This window comes from Corapipo altera, unplaced genomic scaffold, assembly GCF_003945725.1.
Source record: "Corapipo altera isolate COAL_440 unplaced genomic scaffold, ASM394572v1 349, whole genome shotgun sequence".
Lineage (NCBI taxonomy): Eukaryota > Metazoa > Chordata > Aves > Passeriformes > Pipridae > Corapipo > Corapipo altera.
The window spans coordinates 242,289-262,307 of NW_020884997.1; the positions used below are offsets into that span (position 1 = coordinate 242,289).

Sequence of the window (20,019 nt, forward strand, 5' to 3'; positions counted from 1 at the left end):
GCTGCTGTGTCTGCAGCCTCCAGAGTATCCATAGATGCCTGTTTCCATGGGGCAAAGGTGGTTCAGGGAGAGCAGAGGGATGACAGGAGACACAGCTGGTCCTGTGGGTCTGTCAGGAGAGAGGGGAAAGGGATGGGAGATGGGACACAGCCAGGAGAGAGGATGCAGGTTGGTGTTTGCTTCCCAGGGTGGAGATGGGACCTTTCACAGGCCCCAGGGATGAGCACCCCTGGACCGAGGGTCCCACCGAGGGTCCCACCTCTGCCTGTGAGTCCCCACCAGGCAGATGTGGGACCTGGGATGGGGCTGGGTACAGGGTGAAGGGGTCCCAGGTCCCAGGCAGGGTTCTCAAGCGCCAGGTGGGGATCCCAGGTCCCAGGCAGGGCTTCCAGATCTCAGGGTTCCCATGGAGGGGTCCCAGATCCCAGGTGGGGATCCCAAGTCCCAGGCAGGAGTTCCAGGTCTCAGTCAGGGGTCCCAGCGTGGCTTTCCCAGTGCACAGGAGCCCGTGGGCAGCACAAACCCAGCGTGGAGCAGAGCCCAGCGAGGCCCTGAGGGAGCTCACTAAATGTTTCGTTAACTCACCGGGTTACAAAAAACAGGAGAAAAAGAGAACAATAAAAAAGCCGAGTTTTCCTTGGCGGTGCTGCCGGGAAGTGCTGACAAAGCTGCTCCTGACAAAGCCCAGCGGGAGGGGGGAACTGTCTCTTTGCTCTGCCTGTCTCCCGCTGAACAAGGATCACTTTTAATGGGCTGAATACATACAACACACAGCTGACAACAAAGATGTTCGACTAACCTAACACGAGAGGGAAACAGCAACAGCACACAGTGAGTAATTAGAATCTAATTAATTTGCATTTCACAAGAGAGGCAGAGATGTCAGAGGGAAAAAAAAAAATATTCCCCGAGATTAAAGGGCTGCTGGAGGAGAGCGAGGGGGTGAGTGGGAACACTCCCAGCGCCGGGACCGACACGCAGAGCCGGTCGGGATGGGCAGGATTAAACGGGAGCAGGTGGGGAGATGACAGGTCTGGGAGCTGCGGCCAACAAAGGTGTCTGCGGGTCAGCAGAACTGCGCCGAAAATACCCGAACTGCAACTTTCGCTGTGCAACAGCATCCCTGGCCTGGCGGGAGCCTTCCCCCCGCTGCTCCGCGGCCCTGCCAGAGGAAATGAAGGGAAAAAAAGCCCCAAGGTGACGGCGCGGGGAGAGGATCCAGCCCGGGAGCTGCGGGAAGGAGGCAGGCGTGGCTCAGAGCCTGGCACGGCCACAGCGGCCGCGGCCCCCCGGCCCGGGCAGCTCCTTCCCCAAATTAGTGCTCGCAGTATGTTAATCTCTATGTTCAACACCCTATTTCCTAACGCTGGCTGTTCCCGTGAGGCAAAACATCCCGGATCTACATAACATCAAGGGAAGATTTACAGCTCGTTTCCATAATGATGACACCAGGCAGAGGGTTGTGCTGTCAGAGATGCTGGCGCAGCCACACGAGCCCTGAGGAGGGAAAATAACCCTCACCCCCTGTAGTGCTCCGTGATTATAATCCCTGCCTGCACCCCTGCCTGCACCCCTGCCTGCATCCCTGCCTGCATCCCTGCCTGCATCCCTGCCTCCCCACCCCATGGCTCCCCATGGCTCGGCTCCCTGGTGGGAGTGGGTGTGAAGGATGGGGAGGCACAGAGGGAAATTTGGGCAGTTCAATTCCAACAGCCCCAGGAGGGGCTGCAGGGAAGTCGAGGGTCTGCTGAGCCCCCAGACAGGAAGTTCCTTTGGATTTCATGGAATCCCAGAATGGGTTGGGCTGGAAGAGACCTTAAAGCCCATCCAGTCCCACCCCCTGCCATGGGCAGGGACACCTTCCACCAGCCCAGGTTGCTCCAAGCCCCGTCCAACCTGGCCTTGGACACTTCCAGGGATCCAGGGGCAGCCACAGCTTCTCTGGGCAACCTGTGCCAGGGCCCCCCCACCCTCATAGCCAAGAATTTCTTCCCAATATCCCACCTAACTCTGCCCTCTGGCAGTGGGAAGGCATTCCCTGTGCCATCCCTTGTCCCCAGTCCCTCTCCAGCTCTCCTGGAGCCCCTTTAGGCCCTGGAAGGGGCTCTCAGGTCTCCCCGGATCCTTCTCTTCTCCAGGTGAACTCCCCCAGCTCTCTCACATCTTGGAGATTTTGGGGCAGGAGGAGCAGGTGCTGTTCCTGACATTCCCTTGTCTGGGCCAGGATATTCCATCCCAGCCAGGGATGCCTCCAGCCCAGCACTGCTGCTTTCAGACCCACTTCCTGGGCTCCCTTTGCTGTCACTGTCACAAGCCCCACGTCCCACACCGGGGAGGAACATCTGGCACATCTGCACGTGGGGTGGTTGCTGACAGGGGGCTCGGTCCCTGCTCCCCCCCCAGAACCAGCAAGGCAGGAGCAGGAGATGCAAACAAAACCCAAATGCAACCAAAATCAGATGCAAACAAAATGCAAATGTGAAACTTCGTGCAGGCAGCCGGGCCTGGGGGGGGTCTGGACACAGGCAGAGGGTGGAGGGGGGTCCCCAGCCCAGCCCCCCCAGAGCAGCAGTGCTGGGGCCCGAGGAAGCAGCTGGAGAGGATGCAAATGGGGGGAATCACCCCGGGGAGAGCAGCTCCGGGGTCACGGCGCTGAGGGGACAGGGAGGGGAAAGCCCAGGAAGGCAGAGGAGGAGCTGGGGGAGCAAACCCAGCCTCATGTTTCCTTCCCACAGCAAGGGCTCCAGCTCCCAGGGCCCCCCCTGCCCCACCTCGGGGCAGCTCCAAGGTTGTCTTCCCTTTTCTTCCAACAGTGCCTTGCCCTCCAATTTCAGCTCGTGTTTGCAGCACCAAATCAGCTCTGTAAACACGCCGAGGGGGGATTTATTTTTTCTTGAAAGCAAAATAACTAAACAGCACATCAGAGGGAAGGCATTTAACTCAGTCGGCTCCTTTCCTTTGTTGGGAATCAAAGTGATGATGATTTGAGCAGGTTTCTTCCCGGCAGCCCACCCACCCCACGGTGGGGAACGTGCTGCAAACGCTGCCTGAGCTACGTCAGCTCGCCCAGAGACCAGATTTTGGGGTGAGTGGGGAAGGCTCCCTCTTTAATTGCCATTTCCACATCCCAGAGCAATTGCAGGCAGCACAGCTGGCTCGGTGCAGTGGGGATGCACATGCCCTGCTCGGGTGCTGTTGGGAGGGATGCAGAGCCCAGGGATGTCCCACCCAGGCACTGGAGCATCCCCAGCAGCACAGCCCAGGCCGTTTTTAAGGCTCCATCCTTTCTTTCCTCCTCGGGCAAAACAAAGCAACCCCAAAGCCAACCCCTCCCGCTGAAGCCAAAGCTGTTGAGCACACAAACACCCTCTCTGCCCTATCTGGAGTCCCCGGGCACTCAGCCACGGGGAACCAGCCCATAATTTGCACTGGGAGCTCTGCAGCAGCCTTGCCACAATGTGATGAGGTCGTGAGTCATCCAACCACTGAAACCATCTAACCAGGGCCTGGATCACTCACAGGCTGGGAAAGGAACACACAGGCACTCAGGGTTTGGGGGAACTCTTTTCCCTGAGGAGAGCTGGAAGCTGGTGGGATCCCTGGCATGGAAAAGCCAAGGCACGGAGCCTCCTGTCCTGAGGAGTTCAATGCCTCCTGCCCCAGGGGCATCAGAAGGGCTGCAGAGGGGCAGCTCTCCCCTGACAGCCCCTGCAAACAGCAAACACATCTCCTGCCCTGGGAAAAAGGGGACATGCATCTCTTGGAAATACCACATTCCAAAAAAAACACGTGGATTTGGCTTTTGGGGACAGGGTTTAGGGCTGAGCGTGGCAGTGCTGGGGGGATGGTTGAGCTCGATGGTCTTAGAGGGCTTTTCCAACCTTAATTATTCCATGATTTGGCAGGGAGAGGTGAGGGCTTGCTGTGGGTTTGCAGCAGTGCTTTGCTGGTGGCTCCTGCCTCAGGAAGGTGATGTGGGAATGGGCTCAAGCCCTGCAAACACTGGTGTGAGCACAGCGCTGGGCAGTGTGTCCTGGGGACAGGTGAGTGGCCAGGCATCACCCCCAGGACGTGCCAGGTTCCAAACCAGCTCCCCAGAAAGCTGCCGGAGCTGGCAGCTGGAAAACACGGCAGAGAAATCCCCCTGCCAGTCCCGGCCCAATTACAGCCCCGTCCTTCAGGGACGTTTGCAAACAAACCAAAGAAGATGAAGGATTGATAGATTGATTTGATGCCGGGCTCTCCTGACAGCGCGAGCCCGGCTGTGATCCATCCCCTCCTCTGGGAGCCGGGGCTGATGTAATTCATTGTTCCCATCTCGCTTGTCACCGTTCTGCTCCGGAGCAATCAGGGCTCAGAACTCGGGGAAGTTCCCAACCCGCCGCTGTGATTCGCCCGCAGATTTGTCACTTCACTAAAGACCCAAATTACCCCCGTTTAGGAAGCGGATCCGCTGCTCGAACCTGCACGAGCTGCTGCCGCTGCCGGGATTAGGGATTCACGGCGGTAATTATGTTAATGTTGATGTGCAGACGGATAACTGGCAGCAAGGAGTTGTGCTGAAACGTCTATTTATAGTTCAGGGGGAAAAAAAAATAAACCTCGTCGTCTCCAGGCAAACATATGGGCTCTGTGGCAGACGGATTCAGCGGGAGATGAACGGGAAAGGGGAGAAGGGAATGGGATGGGAGCCGGGCAAGTCCCGGGAGCCGGTGCCCGCTCAGCTGATCCAGGGGTGGGAGAGGGTGGATTTTGGGATGGGTATCTCGGTGGCACCCTGTGCCCCTGAGGGATGGGCTGAGCATCCTGCCCCAAGCTCAGGCTGCCAACCAGCCTTGCTCTGCCCCCAAATCAGCCCCTGGGATGTGGGAAGGCAGCTGAGAGTAGGGAGCTTGTGTAGAGGGCACCAGGATGTCCCAGAGATCTGGGATACCCTGAACCCACGGACACCTTAATCACTCCTACCTAGGGGCACATGGCAGCCTGAGGGGAGGGTCACCAGCCCTTGGGCTCCCCCGAGGTCGTGGGAGGGCGTTGGGATGTCCCAGAGTCCACTGAACCCACTGGCCTCGTAATCACCCCCCAAGGAGAAGGTCACCAGCCCTCAGGCTGCCCCACGGCCACGAGCCCCTCACTGAGCACCCCCAGGCTCCACCAGACACCCCTTGAGCCAGGCAGTGCCTCCATCCCGTGGGAACACCAGAGAAGCCACCCAGTGCCCCCACTGTGTTACAGACACCCCCAAACTCCAGCCCTGGCACGGGAGATCCTGTACCCAGCTCCCAGCAGGACGCAAGATTTAAATCTGGAGCTGTGTGCTGAATTCCAGGGGGCCGTCAGTCAGCTCTGGGAGGTGTTTGGAGCAGACAGATTTACACAAACACTCCCAGCTCAGCAGACCCAGCCCGGTGTCTTTTATACCAGGAGAGGAGGGAATAAATCACCGCTCCCTTCCCCCCCCTCCCACCACACGGAAATTTCTCCCAGACATCTTTCAAGCAGGATCACAGAGAGTTTTATTTACCGTGGAATAAAAACAAAAGCCCCAAAGCACCAGGGGATTGTGCCTGGCCATGAGTGACGGGCCACCCCGGCAGGCTCTGCAAGGAGGAGGGAGCCTCCCTCATCCAGCACACCAATCCAGCCCCACGGCCCCACGGAACCCTGGAATAATTGGGTTGGAAGCAATATTAAAGCTCAGCTCATTCCACCTCCTGCCATGGGCAGGGACACCTTCCACCAGCCCAGGTTGCTCCAAGCCCCGTCCAACCTGGCCTTGGACACTCCCAGGGATCCAGGGGCAGCCACAGCTTCTCTGGGCAACCTGGGCCAGGGCCTCCCCACCCTCACAGGGAACAATTCCTTCCATATATTTCACCATATTGATCCCTCCTTCCAGCAAGGACCCTGTTAGGACTGGAAAATTGCTGAGCTCCCCGAGCAGCTCCACTGCCAGGGAGGATTTGTGGTGTTCAATAAATATTATTAGGAAAGCGAAAGATAATAATTATGTCAATTATAGGATGGGTAATTGGGCCTGCAGAAGAAAAGTGCTTTTCTCCCTGATTGCTGGGACTGTGTGCCTGTGATTGCAAGGATCGGTTCCAAAAATAAAAGGCCGGCTATCAAGTGGGAGAAGCACTTTTGTTTCCCTAATGGCACGTTGAGAGCTGTGTTGGGAAGAGCTGGGCTGGCCTGCAGGGATGTAAGAGCATCACTTGCTCCATCCATGGTCCTTAGCAGAGGTCTCATGTGGAGGGAGAAAGGCTTCCAGATCTGGGGGCAGAGGGTTTTCCAGCACGGAGCTGTTCTGGGAAGCACAGGGCACGGGGAGCTCCGTGCCCTCCACATCCCTGGGACCTGTCCCTGACTCAGCAAATGTTCCCATGGGGAGGGGGAACCACCATCCCCCCTGAATTAAACCCTCCTGAAGCTCCAACAGGAGCTCCTCGGGGACTTCCCCACCCAGGCATCAAACACGTCTTCCTCCAGCTGCCAACCCCTTTCCCAACAGCCAAATCACCACTAGAATATGTATTTTTGCTTTAGCATATTCCCATATTCTGGAAATACATCATGAACAACAGGCCAGTTACAAGCCCCGAAGGTTTGGAGGGCAGGAGGGAGGAGAGGGAGAAGAGCTGGTCCTGGCTGTAAGCAAAACATGCATATTCATTTAAAACAGGAGTCTAAAAAAAAAATATTAATTTTAATTTGATTTGGGCTGCCTCGGGGCCGCTGTGCCATATGCACAGACAAGTTATGCAGAATTCCTGCAAGACAATGTGCTCGCTGGCTCCTCTGTGTTTATCATCCCAACCAGAAAAATCTGCCCAGCTCTCCCCTTCCCTTCCCTGTCCTGGCAGAGGGGACAGTGCAGGACAGCCCTGACTGCCCCAAGAGGGGGACAGGGCCCTGTTTGTCCCCTGGGCTGGGCAGGGGAAGGGGTGGGTGAACCTCAGAGATCCTCCTCCTCCCACTGCCAGGCTGGTCCCTGCTGGCACTCCCTGACATTGTCTCCAGTGTGCAGATGCCATCCCGACTCAGAACTCTGGACACTCCTCAGCTGGTAGATGCCACATCCCTGGAAAAGGTTGGATGGGGCTTGGAGCAACCTGGGATAGTGGAAGGTGTCCCTGCCCATGGCAGGGCTCGGACTAAGTGACCCCTAAACGTCCCTTCCAACCTAAACCATTCTAGGATTCTATAACTCCCAGTGCTCCTCTTGGGTGGCACAGCTCCCACCCAGGAATCCCAGAGAGGTTTCCAGGCTGCACCCGATATCCCAGGGATAAAACCTTCCCAGGAATGCTCAGCAATAGGAGCGAGATCAGGACCTTGCCCAGCTCCGTGAGCTCTGCTCTCCCCAGCAGGGATGGGGTAAGAGGGAATGGCCTCAAGTTGTACCAGAAAAGATTTACACTGGATAACAGGGAAAATTCCTTCCTGGAAAGGGCTGTCCAGCCCTGGCACAGCTGCCCAGGGCAGTGGGGGAGTTCCCATCCCTGGGCTGATTTAAAAGCATGTGGGGACATGGGTGAGTGGTGGCCTTGCCAGTGCTGGGGGACAGTTGGTCTTGATGGTCTTGGAGGGTTTTTCCAGCCCTAAAAAATTCTGTATTTCAATGATGGGACCTCCCAGCTCCCCCCCCAGCACTGCCTGGGAGCAGCATTCCCATCCAGCCTGCCAGGAATCAGCTTCTCCAGCCCAAACCACCACAGGGGCCATAGAGTGAGAAGGTCTGGGAATGGTCCCACAGTCTGGGCTGCAGCAAGGGCTGAACACAGACCCCACACCCAGACATCCGGGGGTTTTCCCACCAGTTCTGGTAAATATCTACAAAAACCAAGCCCTGAAGAGATTCAACCACAATCCCAGCAGGAAGCCAGGGACAAAGCAAAGCCCCCAGAGCCTGTGCCCTTGGCTGGTGCTTCATCCTCCAAACCACCCACCTCCTCCTCCAAACCCAGCGTTTTGAGCCACGTCCAGAAGCCAAAGGTCTCTCCCAGCCCTTTGAATCCGACACATCAGGATGTGTTATCCCAACCACTGTTTTTTCTTGCATAATCTACATTATTTATGGTCATGATCTCCTAATTGTCCCAGTTATCTGATAAGTGGAGGGGGAAAAGGGCGGGTCAGGGAATTCTTGGCAGAGCACAGCTGTGCTGGGCATCAGATGCTGCTGCTTTTTGAAAGCCTTCCCAGTGGGAGATGATAATGGGCTGAGTCTCATCCCTCTGCCCTGGGGAGGATCCAGGGAACTGGGAACACCCTTGAATTCTCTGTAATGAGAATTTCTAAGATGGAGATTGCAAAGATGTACCTGATCCATGGATCAGGTTCTTCCATTATCAACTTTATAGACTATTACCATGTAGAGTGGAATAAGCGTGGAAAAAATACAGCTTTAATCTTCTCCTGAGCTTCTTTTTAATGCTGACATTACTGCTCAGGCCAGTGTCATCCTCAGAGCACCACAGAGGTTCCAGCCTGCTAGAAAACCAGGGCTACTTAAACTGAAAGAAGGGGGTTTAGGTGGGATATTGGGAAGAAATTGTTCCCTGTGAGGGTGGGGAGGCCCTGGCACAGGTTGCCCAGAGAAGCTGTGGCTGCCCCTGGATCCCTGGAAGTGTCCAAGGCCAGGCTGGACGGGGCTTGGAGCAACCTGGAATAGTGGAAGGTGTCCCTGCCCATGGCAGGGGTGGGACTGGATGGGCTTTGAGGTCCCTTCCCACCCAAGCAATTCCAGGATTCCAGGATTCTACTTTGAGGAGAAATCTCACATTTCCTGCTCTGGGGAGATGGTGAGCAGGAAAAGCCTAGGGAGCATCTGCCACGGGGGGCCACACATCCAGAAGGGCATCAGTGAGGGGGCAACAACCCAGGGGAGACCAGGGAGATGGACTGGGACAATCCCAGGATGAGCACAGGCCCCACAGATCCCCTCGGTGAGCACAGTCCACCATGGGGCCAGGGGACACTTGGCTGGCCCTCCGTGCTCCCCCTGCAGACAATGCCCTCATTGTATTCAAATCTGATTCATTTCATCCAGAGGATAAAATTAGAAAATCAGCCTAATTCCCAGGAGCCTTGTTAAATCAATACAACATACATCAAGCAGGCAAGGCACAATGCAGGGCTGAGATAAAATTAGAATGAGTCCCCCTGGGTGGGTTGATATCAGCTCTACATTTCGGAATTGGCAGGCACTTTTGCATAATTTATCAATTACAAACAATTTAATTCATCCAGAATAATGAGTTGTGGGGCAGCTTTTGATGAGTTAAATGACACGGGGGGCGATGGCCGTGGTGGACTCAGAGGAGCACCCACCCAAAATCAAGTTATCCCGGGGCAGAGGAGGGCAGGGGACCATGAGGGGGACCCTGGGCTGGCAGGGCCTCCAAAAATGTGGATGGTGCAGCGGAGTTGACTCTGCTCTAGGTGAAGAGACAGATGGGACACAAGGCAAGGGACACCAAAAAGAGATGCAAGGCTTCCCCACCAGCACCCTGGAGCCAAGAGTTCCGAGCAGCCCCAGCACTATCTCGCTGTCCCAGCAAGGGAAACACAAAAAGGTTAAGGGTGGGTTATTTGAAAGAACAAAAGTGATAAAAATCAAAAGCCTTTCTGCTGCTGAGAGGAGCCTTTAGAAGGTTCTGAAGCATTTCCTTCCTGCAGCCCTCTTTTGTTCCTCTGCCCATCGCCCCGGCGGGGCCTGAGGGCTCCTCCGGCCGCGGCCCCGCTCCGTTCTCACCGAGAACAATAGGGATGGCTCTGGGAGAGGGCAGCTGGAGCTGCACGCCAGGATGACACCCCTTGGAAATGCCTCCTTCCCTCCCCATTCCCCCCTCCCCGACGGAGCACCGGGATCCTGCTCACTTGCTTTCAAGCCGCCTCACACAGATATTAAAGCCAAGAAGTTAAGTGGTGCATAATTATGGCATTGTAGTTGCTAATTATAATCCCACAACGAAAGCAGGGCTGTGCAGGGACGGCCGCAAAGACCTGATGGTTTGGAGCAGGCTCATTCCTGAGCCCTCAGAATTCCTCGTTAAAGCCATGAGAACTTGCAAGGAGGATTCGGGGAAAGGGAGAGGCGGATAAAAACTCCCCCAGCCCCGTTAACCTCCTCCCAGCCCGCGTGCCCAGGGATTGGCTTCCAGAGCCTTTGAGGAGATAAATGTTATGGAGCTGGTGCAGAACCCATGGAGCATCCAGGCACAGCCCATGGAGTGTCCAGGCACAGCTCAGGGACAACCCAGGCACAGCCCATGGAGTGTCCAGGCACAGTTCAGGGACAACCCAGGCACAGCCCACGGAGCATCCAGGCACAGCCCATGGAATGTCCAAGCACAGCCCATGGACCATCCAGGCAGAGCCAAGCCCAGTACAACCGCACAGCTCCGAGTGCAGATCCGCCCTCTCCAGCCTTTCCAGCCCGGCTCCATCCCTGGCTCTTTCTATCCCACTCTGGAGCAGCCTAATAGCTCTGTCCGCTCTCCATCCCGGAGGTGATTTATGAGGTAATTTGTGTCTCCCCGGCGGTGCCGGCCCCGTGTCACCGGGTAATGGGATGATGGAGGTGCCGGCGCGGGCACCGGGCACCGACACCGCGGCAAATGGGACCCGTCCAAACTCCAGGGCCCGGGATCGATTCGTCGCAATTTCTGGGCTTTTGGTTTTGCTGAGAAAAGAAAGATAAAAAAAATATAGAAATTACAGTGGCTCGCCGGGGCCTGGCTCCTGTGGGGAGCCGGGATGGTGGAGGGGACTGGGACGCTGCTGGGATGCTGCTGAGCCTCTGCTGGGGGTGCACGTGGCCCAGGACTCAGCTGGATGGAACCCAAATTCCTGATGACTTTTCCATGGGTGTTCGTGCTTTGCACTGGGAGTTGGGTGCCTGCATCACCCAGTATGGCTGGGAGAGAGGGGGAGGATGGAAGGGATGTCAGGGTGGGAGGGATGGGAGGAATGAGGAGGGATGAGAGGGATGGGAAGGATGGAGAGGGATGGGGAGGGATAGGGAGGAATGGGAGGGATGGAGAAGGATGGGGGGGATGGGAAGGGGGTGTGCAGAATGGGCAGGGCACAGGGAGTCTGTGGCTCCTTCCCAAGGATGTTCCCCCCCTGCCCAGGCTCAGCCCCACCCACCCCCCACAGTGTCAGCAGCGGGTTCCAGCAGTAAATGGGGCGCTGGTTAAAGCCCGGGCTGGAAACCACAGCGTGCTCTAATTCACACTGGAATTTCTATTTATTAAGGTAATTAACCCGCTCAGGGAGCTGCGCTGGGAGCAGCGCGAGTGAATCACCGCTCCGGGGAGCAGAGCCAGGGCCAGGACCCCGCGGAGGAGCGGGATCAGGAGGGGTGCAGCCTCCAGCCCCCTCCTCTACCCCCCCAGTCCGCCCCAGTGTCTCTGCCGCTGCACTGGAGCAGCCGAGCGGGACAGGGCTGACATCCCGCCCCTCCGTCGGGGATTGCAGCAGCCTTGGACACTGCAGTAGGGACGGGAGGCACACGGGGAAGCTGCGGCACGGCCGGGGCGTGGGGCTGCGCCCAGGATCTCCCACAGTGATAACCATCGGCCCAGGGCGCGGTCGGCATCAGCAGCTCAAAGGGGATTAGCAGGGAAGTGCCGCTGGATCCCGGGACGCGCAGAGCTCGCCCGGCGCTGGCAGGCCGGGTTGGTTTTCGGGAGGTTGGGATGTACGATAGGGATCTGCCGCAGCCCTCGGTGAGGCACCGGGCACACCCTACCCGGGAACGGCCCCGCTCCTCCATTCTCAGATCCCCCAGACAAGGCACTGGATGCTGGAGCAGCCTGGGGGTCACTCTGGATGCTCCTGACCCCAGACCCACCTGGGATAACTTAGGATAACGCCAGGAGGATGGCTTCATAGAATCATGGAACAGTTGCGGTGAGAAGGCACCACCCCCTGCCATGGGCAGGGACACCTCCCACTAACCCAGGTTGCTCCAAGCCCCGTCCAGCCTGGCCTTGGACACTTCCAGGGATCCAGGGGCAGCCACAGCTTCTCTGGGCAACCTGTGCCAGGGCCTCCCCACCCTCACAGCCAAGAATTCCTTCCCAATACCCTGTGTACCCCTGCCCTCTGTCAGTAGGAAGCCATTCCCCCTTGTCCTGTCACTTGTTCGAGGTCCCTCTCCAGCTCTCCTGGAGCCCCTTTGGGCGCTGGTTTGGCTCTCCCAGCACAAGCACCAGGGCAGGATGAGCTGGCACACATGGAAAAAAAAAAACAAACCCAAACCCTAATGAAGCCAACCAGAAGAACCCAGCGCTAATGAGCAGCTGGAAATCAGCAGCCAAAACCTGTTTTGGCTCGGGGTTGCCGCCCCGACGTGCCAGACGGGGCCGGGAGCTCCGGGGGAGGAGGAGGATGCCCCGAGGGCGCTTCGCAGATGAAACGGGGTTTTGTAAATCCGCGTCTGCACCCAGGGCTGGAGAAGGGCTGGTCGGGGCCGGGAGGGGAGCACCCAGCGCCCTGACTCACCCGCTCCTCCGAAGGGTGCCCGAAACCCGCCCTCGGCTGCCCGGCCCGACGCAGCTTCACACGCCCGAAAAACACCAGGGAGGCAAAAGGGAAAGTAGAATCTGATTTCAGCACTTTCTGCCTCCTTTTTTTTTTTTTTTTTTTCCTCCCCCCTCCCCTTTAATTCCTTGTTATTATTTTTATTAGCCTCGCTGCTTTGGCTGCGGGGCCTCTCGCAGAGAATGGAGTGTCGCGTGGGTGTTACCGGCTGCTGGCGCTTTCCCCGGCTTCAGAAAGAAATGCCAATTACTAATTTCATGGAGATAAGCCATTCCGAAGGAGGGGAGGGAAAAAAAAAGAAAAAGAAGGGGGAAAAAAAAAAATCTCCCAGCTTTGAAATGCGAAAGGCGCCTGCATTCATTCGGTTATTTATTTATTTACATCCATGTCAGGGCCACTGGGATTGCTCAGTTCGGTCCCCAGACAGAGGGATGGGAGCAGCACCCGAGGGGCATCTCTGGAAGATGGAATTAAGGTATATGTGTCTGTATGTTGGAGTTGTGTGTCTGCATGTTCACAGGCACACGTGACCCTGTGCCGATGTAGATCCTGCATCCAGCTGGATGTGGTTCCCAATCCTGTGAGCCTCAGGGCCTCAGCCTTGTATTCCACTGGTATCCCACAGTATCCCACCATCACCAGCACAAGGCAATGCCCATCCCAGCTCCTGCCTCCCATCCAGCTCCCACAGCCCCGTAAACACCGAGGGCAAGGGCTGGGGAGGGAAAATAATGGTGCCCGGAATTAATCTGGGTGTAGTTTGCATTTTTATTGCTCCAGCCTCAGATTCCAGCCTACAGAAAGGTTTCAAAAAGGATTAGATGCCATAAAACCTTTAATAATCCTCCCACATCTTACGTTTAATTATTGTTTTTACACATGCGGAGCCAACACGCCTGCAGCGAGCAATCAGCCATCACATGCCACTCCTCCTGCTTTGCTGCTCTCCCAAGGTGTCTCCAGCGGGATTAACCAGCACCCGGTTTTCCACAGCTCACCCCTGCCATGGCTGGGAGCTCTCCTCCTTCCCAAAAACACTCCTCCCCCCAAATACAGCCCTATATAGGCTCACCCCGGCTGCAGGCGGCTCATTCCCCTCCAGCCGGAGTTGGGGGGACAGGGATGTGCTCCCTGTGCTCCCTGTGCTCCGTGTGCTCCCTGTGCTCCATGTGCTCCATGTGCTCTGTGTGCTCCATGTGCTCTGTGTGCTCCGTGTGCTCCATGTGCTCTGTGTGCTCCACGGGACCGGAGCTGATGGGGGGACACAGTCTCAGTGTCCTCATCAGAGCCACTGAAATCACTCTTGGCCGGGAATTACAAACAAATCCTCATCTCCAATTATAAACCTCCCTCTTGGAAGGAACATTTTGTCGCTAATTTGGTGCTGTTTGATGGGGGGGGGGGGTGTTAAATCAGGCCTTTTAATCATTTTTTTCACCTCAACAGCTTCTCCTTGAGCCGAACAGCCGTGGAGAGGTTTCATCTGTGAGAAAGGAAAACGACACGAATGTGAAACACACCCCGGTCGCTTTTCTGGGAATATTTCAGAGGCTCCATTATTCACACTAAACTGTTTCAAAGCACCTGTCACCCTGCTGAGAGTGGCTCTGCACCCCACAGGGATGGCACAGGTGTCACATCCACAGGGACATGGTCCTGTGGGGACAGACACAGGGAATGGGGCATGAATAACTGGGAGGGGATGAATAACTCCAGCGGGCAGACTCTGCTCCACTAGGCTTCCAGTGAACTGGCTTATTATTATTATTATTATTCATTATTATTGTTATTATTATTCATTATTATCATCATTATCATTATTGTTGTTGTTATCTTAAGTGCTGTTTCCCCTGTTGCCTGCAGCGTGACTCAATGGGGGATGAGTTTTCCCAGATATTTCTGGACTGGGGGAACCAGCCAAGGCCAGAGCAGCTTTTCCACTCCTGTGCCTGCTGTTGCTCCCCTGGGACAAGACATTTTCCAGCAAATCCCTTTCTCTTCAGGAATTTTTCCCATTTTGACCCAATGGGGAGCTGGGATGGTCCCAGTGTGGGCTCCTCTGGTACCTCCCAGGGCTGGTACCCAAAAACACCTGGAAGCAGAGCGTGCTCCGTCCCTGGAAGTGTTCCAGGCCAGGTTGGACGGGGCCTGGGGCAATTTGGTCTCGTGGAAGGTGTCCCTGCCCGTGGCAGGGCTGGAATGAGATGATCTTTAAGGTCCCTTCCAACCCAAACCATTCCAGGCTGGCAGCCTCCAGATCAGAGCCTCAGGAAGCTGCTCAGGGTGCAGGCAGAGCTCTGCGTGAGCTGCTCTGAGCCCTTTATCCTCTGAAACATCAAAAGTTTCAATTATTCTGGCTGTGACTCATTTCTGATGAAGACTTTTCTCAGAAGCAGCTCAGTAGGTGGGACAGGCACCCGGGGCTGAGCAGCATCAGCAGAGCCATCAGAGCCACCTCCCTGAGGGGACTTTGCTCTTGTTTGGGAGGATTTCGGGGTCTGTGCCCAGAGGAAGCCCCTCAGCTGGGCACAGACACACGGAACAATCACTCATTTCTTTTGGTCCCATTAAAATCTTGCCCTCCAAAACCCAGAGCAGCCGGACAAAGGCGGCCTGTGCTCCCCAGATGTTTTATTCATGCACAGCCTGGAAGCACAAACAAGCCCAGCTATTCTGCTGCCCCAATCCTGCCTTTGTGCTCCGTGGCTGTGGGGATGGGAATGGCAAAGAGGGGCTGGATCCTCCCTGCAACCTGGGACTTGTTCCTCTGCCACCGGAGTGGCTGCTCCTCCCTCCAGACTCGCTCAGAACGGGCCGGTTCAGCACCAGAAGTTGCAATTCTTTCCCAGTTTCTCTAGTTGATGGCACTCCCTCATCTGGGGGCTCAGGACCAGCGTGTGATCCTCTTGAGGACATGGGGACAGTCCTTGCTCCCAAGCCGGCCCCAGCAGCAGGAAAAGGCCACCTGCAAACAAAGCAATAATAGAAGAGTCAGCCTTAGTCTCACCCTGATCGTTCCTAATTGAATATTAACACCATCTTGATCTTCCTCTAATGCTCCATTTAATCTGCATGTTTGTCTTATTTTCGGTGCGGGCAGAGGATTTGCCAGCTTGGGCACATGTGGAGCCAGGCAGTGGCTCTCCCAAGTGGAATTGGAGAGCTAATTCCATATGGAAATAATTGCAAATTCAACTGTTGGAGTCGCTAGAGAGGAAGTTAAGTCCCAGGGCCCAGGGATTCGGGTGCTCAGGGCAGGGAGGTGGCATCACCCCAGCCCTGCTCAGCAGGATGGAGCAGAGCTGCAATGGGGGACAGGGCCATGTCGGGGTGGGAGACGTGGGCACCTTGGGGTGGGTGATACGGGCACGTTGGGATGGGGGACATCACCATCTCGGGGTGGGGGGACATGGGCATCTTCAAATCTCCATCCCTGTGTCCATCTGGCTCTGAATTCCTGGTGCTCATGGAGAGGGAGACCCCGTTGGCCACAGCAAACCAGATCAACATCCGAGGGCTGGCAGCAACCAGAGCTCCAAGAGTGACTTTATTTTCCTGCTCCAACCTTCTCTGCTCAGGGTTCCCAACACGTCCTGGGACACGAGACAAACAGGCACCAGATGAGAACAAAACCGTGAAAAACCTATTTAAAACCACCTGTGGTGTGACTGGGTGGCACCGTGTCCCCTCCCCCGGAGCAGGGCTCGGCCACCCCCCATCCCACACAGCACCGCCCTCCCGGCCCGGCCCCGTCTGCCCATCCCACGCCATCCTTCCCACTTCTCCAGGAACACCGGCGGGTGGCTGGTGAGTAAAGGGCCGGTTCCATCCCTCCCAGAACCAGGATGACCCCGAGGGATGCGCCGGCGGAGGAAGGTGCTGCGGGCAGGCGTTAGCACAGGAGGCGTGCAGAGAGCGCCGCTGCCAGAAATACCAGAGGAATTAGCAAACTGGGTTGCAGCTCTCAAGTGAAACCACTTATTGAGGATGGACTGTTCCTTCTTGTAATCCTCTGTCATCAGCACTCGCTGCGAAAATTTAACCGTGTCAGACTGAGGCGGCCCCGCGGGCCCCGGGGCTACTGCTGTGGGTTGGGAGACTCACTGGTTACCCAACCAGCGCTATTTGCAAGTCAAGTGGGTTTCTTTCTTCGCCTTGTAATTGCTGAGGGCTGGGAAAGCCTTACTAAGCAGCCGTCTGGTGCTGAGGTGTGCCGGGCTCACACCGATCCCAGCCCCTGGCTCATCTCCTCCCACCGGACACCGGGCCAGGGGGATGCAGGGGGATGTGTCAGGGCTCCAGCAGACTTTGGGGGATGCACCCTCCTCTGTGTGTGGTGGCAGTGGCAGCCACACGGGCCTGCTCTGTCCCCTCCTCGTGGTGGTTTCAGGAGCGATGTGCCCACGATGCCACGGGCTCCTGGATGCCTTCAGGAGGGGAACACCAAAAATCCATTGTAATCCAGTGGCATTTCAGTCTCATTAGGGCTGACAGGACAGAAAGCTCGAGCAGGTCAGCTGCTCACCCTGCTCTAAAGGGACCAGAGGGAACAGCCCATCCAAGGAGTCACAGAAGCACAGAATGGTTTGGGTTAGAAGGGACCTTAAATATCATCTAATTCCACCCCCTGCCATGGGCAGGGACACCTTCCACCAGCCCAGGTTGCTCCAAGCCCCGTCCAACCCAGCCTTGAAGACCTCCAGGGATAGGGTGAGGAGAGCTGGGACAGGGAAGTTTAACCCCCTTAATATTTATTTGAGGGACTTTCACATGGACAATGCTCAGAGTGTATGAAACACCTGGTGGCCCAGAAAACAGGGCGAGAAAAGGCCTTTCCAATGCAGTGGCAAGGTAATAGGAAAGCCAGCCCAAAAGGAAAGGGATAAAGGGAGCTGCCCCTGGTGAGCTCCCTGTTGTTTACTGGGAACAAATAAAAACCTGGTGAAGAAGGAAGCTTAGAAAGAAGATGGAGCAACCGCCAGGTGAAGGAAGCTTTGGCCTCCCAGGGGCACGAGGAGTTCGTCTGGGGTTAGGCCAGACCTGGTGACACCCAAAACTGATCCCTTCAGCACTCGGCCTTGTGTGCCAACCCCTCGCTTTGGCCCCTGAGCTGTGTCATGTCCCAGCCTCCTCCTGAGCATCTGGAGGCCTCTGCCTCCGATTGCCTCTGGATGTGCAGCAATTTGGAAATGAGTCGCCCTTCTCTCGGGCTTTTGATGTAGCCCGGGAGGAGGTGCATGGTGAGCAGTTGCTTCACTGCTGTTTGTGCAACCTCGCTGCAAATCCCTTATTATTCACGATGCTATCTTGCCACTTGATATGCATAATAGCTCAAAGGTACCGTTGACTACATTTTTCCAGCCCTTTGATGTGCCAGCGATAACTTGTTTCTGTTTCGCAGCCATTAAGTTCGGTGGAAATCATTACACTGCCTTAAACGTGGGGCTTGTTCTTTAATCAGCGCCTGTTCTGGTCCCAGCCTCGCTGTTGCAATCTGCCATGGGTGGAAAATATCCTCTTAACCCAGGTTAACAATTCTGGAGGAAGTGAGAACAGTTTAGCAGAGTTTCTTCAAGGTCAGAGATCGAGGGCTGAGTCCTGGCAGGAGACTCCAGCATCCCTGGGGGTGCAGCAGCTCCCGGGATGGTGCTGCTGGGTGTGTGCTTTGAAGAAGTGCCTGTGGCATGGACCAACCTCCCCCAAGGTCAGACACACGGGCACAGGCCAAAGCCACCCAGAGCTGGCCCTGTAATTCACAGAATCACAGAATCCTGGGATGATTTGGGTTGGAAGGGACCTTAAAGCTCATCTTGTTCCAACCCCTGCCATGGGCAGGGACACCTCCCACTATCCCGGGTTTCCCAGGCTGTGTCCACCCTCGAGGGCACAGGGGCATGGCCAAGGTGTCTCACACAGCAAGAGGGGAGCAGAGCAGGGAGAGGCTCAGCACAAAGCAGCAGCCCAGTAGCTCCAGGAGGGAGCCTGGCAGAGCCCTGCTCTGAAATTCAGGAAGAATTTCTTCCTGGAAAGGGCTGTCAGACATTGGAAGGGGCTGCCCAGGGAGGTGGTGGAGTCCCCAGCCCTGGAGGTGTCCAAAGAAGAACTGGACATGGCACTCAGTGCTCTGGGCTGGGGGATAAGGTGGGGATTGGTCACAGGGTGGACTCGGTGATCCTGGAGGTCTTTTCCAACCTCAGTGACTCTGGGATTCTGGGATCCTGTGCTCCTTACAGAGCCCCTCGAAAGCCGGCGTGGTTTCCAAGTGAAGGTTATATTTGCTTTGCAAAACCTCAAGTCCCACGAGTGTCTGACAGAGACAAGTGAGAATGGGAAAATCTTCTCCCATTAACCCCTCGCTGCCAGGGCTGGACTGGGAGCAGGATTCCCACCCCGAGGACGGGGCTGGCGCCCGGCTCTGCCACCCACAGGGGCACAGCTGCTGTGCTCACGTTTGCCTCTCACACTCATCCGAGGGCTCTGGCGAGCGACGATCCGGTTTCGTTTCCTGCTTTCTTGCAGCCTCGGCGTGTTTGGTTTGGCCTCCTGTGTCAGCGACATGAAAGCCTTGGCTATAAATACACCCCGTGTCTCCGAAGGCTTCGTGGCGTTTTCCTGCCCGTGCTCTTGGTCCCTTTGGGAAGCCGGGAGCTGGGAGGAGCACATCAGCCGGCTCCGGCTCCAGCGATGCCGGCGGAGCGGTTCCCAGCCTGGGACAGCCCTCAGACGAAGCCACCGGCCCCTCCAGAGCCCTGCTTGGCTTGCAGATGTTTATCAGGGCCAATACAGCTGCGCTGGCTCTTTGCACAAGAGGAAGGGGAGGTTCTGAAGCAATGAGCTGATCCCGAGCCCTGGGAGCGGAGCTCGGGGGTCACGGTGGTGCCGAACCCCAAAGGGCTTTGGCACTGCTCATTCCAGGAGCTCCCAAACACCTCCAGGGCCTGCTGGCTGCAGACACTCCATCAAGGCCCTCCCTGGGGCCAGGGTGCCTGGTTTGTCCCGCCGACGTTCCCGCAGTGGCCCGGGCAGTGTTCCATGGAGCGCCCACGGGGTAAACACGGACACAGACACAGTAGCAGCCCAGTAATTACGGCCCTAATTCAGCAAAGCATCCCCACTTGTAAGGCACCTAAGCATGTGCTTAAAGCTAATTACATGCTTAAAGATCTTTCCTGAATAAGCATGGATTTGAGGCTGTGTTTGGTACCTCCTGTACTTAACTGTGATTCAGCCAAACACCTCCCCTACAACCCAAACCCGTCGGGAAGTGATTTCGGAGCCCGGCTCCAGCACTGGAAACCAAACATCCCCGCGCCTCTCTCTGCAGGCTCGCTTTGTAGATATGAAAATAAATATCCTTCAGACTCTTATGGCTTTGTTTTCCTGCTGCCACTTCCCTCCCTGCAAGCCAGCCACTTCCAGGCTGGTCGGGAGCTGCAGAGACACGTGAAATGGCTTCTCTGACGG

At 56.4% G+C, this 20,019-nt stretch overlaps 1 long non-coding RNA gene across 1 annotated transcript; it reads left to right on the top strand.

Annotated features, from left to right (window-relative positions):
- Positions 1-726: 726 nt before the first annotated feature.
- LOC113958425 lies at positions 727-19,270 on the top strand. Its single transcript, XR_003531518.1, has 3 exons — positions 727-831; positions 12,948-13,030; positions 19,075-19,270. It is a non-coding gene; the product is annotated as an uncharacterized LOC113958425 (long non-coding RNA).
- Positions 19,271-20,019: the final 749 nt, after the last annotated feature.